Here is a 2221-nt window from a genome sequence, read left to right as displayed (position 1 = left end):
GAATATACTGAATTTTTGCAACTCTTAGCTCAAGTTCGTGACATGTGCACTGACTTCAGTGGGGCTATTAATTTTCAGTGATGAAAACTCAGTGAATCTGACCTGCTGTTGTTCCACATAGTTAAATGTGGCTGGGAAAACTTAGGAAAACAAACCGTAGCCTTTGTAGGGGTAGTTAGTTCTGTCCTGTTTCCCATTTTAAGTCTTCATGTTAAAAAAAAAATACCTTTTAATGACCAAATTAGCCATGCTGAATGCTGCTAATGGTTTATTAATTCCCGAAAGATGCGTTCTGTAACCAGAGATGTCAAAACTCTGGTCACATGTCTTAAAAACATAAAATGTGTGCTGGAATCTCTGGGGACTTCAGTGCTCTTATTAATACACTGTACTGTTCCTAGAGCAATAAAACGGGACCCCTTGAGCTACGTTCTGCCTTCAATTACCCATTACAGCCATTGACGTCAGCAGGTTTCCACGCGTGTGAGGATGGGTGGGATTTAGCCTTTTTTGTCTCGGCAAAAACGTCCATTGCTGTAACTGCGTTCTGTGAACAACGGGATCAGCTGCCCTGCATGAGGAGCTGCTTTTACACTGAGGCTTTTTACTTTCTCGATGGACAAAATGACTGGTTTTCAGTGTTATTAGCTGCAGTAATCCTCATTGTGCCCCCTGCCCCCAGCATCTATGTGGCAGGTTGACGTGGCTTGGAACGTGCTAGTCTGCATCTTAACAAGTCTTCAGGGGGCTTTAAATTGTGTTACGTTAATGGATTGAACCAGCGTAATTGAAAACCACCCTAATTTTGCCTGTCAAGGCATGGTCTAGAAGGTTGTTTTCCTGTTGCTGCCCAGTGTTTTCTCAGAGAATGCAAGATCTAGAGGGAGAGGTGGCCAAGCTGTAGTCCTGTACCACTGTGGATTCTTTTTTCTGCTCCTGTACCTCTCAGAATCGCTGGCAGTGGTGTTGCTTTCTGTGAGTTGAAGTCTGACCTAGAGGGGACTGGGGATCTCGGGGATGTGGGTCTCACTCTTGCATCGTTACAGCTTTTCCCCTCCTGGCTCTAAGTAGAGCCTGGGTGACGTTTCCAGGGTCACCAGCGCTTCAGAGCTGAGTCCAAGTCTTGCTGCCACCCTGAGGATACCGTGGGCTTTTGTCCTGTTTTGTGCTGTGGCGTTTTTTTATGAGGAGGTACTTACTGCTGCACCCTGCTAAGCTTTACAAAGAGAGTGAGGACATAAGGGCCTCATTATTCTTCAGTTTTAATTCTTAGCAGACTTTACAGACTCAGGGCTCATTCCAGTGGGGAGCTGTGGCGGAGTTGAGACGTGCGTGACTGGATTTCTGTGCACGTATGGGTTCTAAACACACCAGGCACTGGTCAAAAAGGGAAGGTGTAGAGAAAGGGCAACAAATCTCACAGGAAATGGAATTTGTGGGAAGGCTGGCGAAGGAGCTCACAAGGAGACCGCAAGGCTGTGGAGCGTCCTCGTGCCACGGCAGAAGCAGGAGGGCTCCCACCTGTCGCTCTGCCGAAAAACTTGACAGGACGGGAGGGGACACTTTTTGTCCTTGTGCAGAGGAATTGTGTCTGTGTCACTGCTGACCTGTGCTCTGTGTCATTGGTGTCTGTGTCACTGCTGACCTGTGCTCACCTCAGGGCCCGCTCTTTTACCTCAGAGCCCCCGTGGGGTCCCTCCCCAGTCACCTCAGGGGTCCTGTGGGGCACCTCCCACCCCACGCAGCCACCTCGGGGGCCCCTCGGGAACGCGTCACCTCCCGCGCCGCCCCTTTAAGAGTCTCTTTGTCTGCGAAACATCCTTATTTACCCTCTCGTGACTCAACCGAACTTCAGCCCGGGATTCACAAAGCCCGGTACGTCACCGTGCGGGGCGTGGCCCGCGCAGTCCCCGCCCCTCGGCGCGGCCCTCCCGCTCCTCGACCGTAAGCCATTGAAGAGCTCCCCCTAGCGGCTACGCAGAGCCTGTAAGCTCCGCCAGAACCCTCTCCGCCGCGGCGCAGGCTGCGCAAACGGCGTCCGCCGGTGCGCCCGCCGCGCCGTTAGCGCCCCGGCTCCGCTCTACGGAAGCGGCGTAAGCGCCGGCGCTGAAAGCGGAGCGGGGCGAGGGGGCGGGCGAGAGCGCTGTGTGGCGTGCGCTGCAGCCAATGGCGGGGCGGGGCGGGGTGCGGCGGGCGGCCAATGGGCGGGGAGAGGGGCGTG

Source organism: Caloenas nicobarica, chromosome 21 (assembly GCF_036013445.1).
Source record: "Caloenas nicobarica isolate bCalNic1 chromosome 21, bCalNic1.hap1, whole genome shotgun sequence".
NCBI lineage: Eukaryota > Metazoa > Chordata > Aves > Columbiformes > Columbidae > Caloenas > Caloenas nicobarica.
This window is presented reverse-complemented; position numbering follows the sequence as displayed.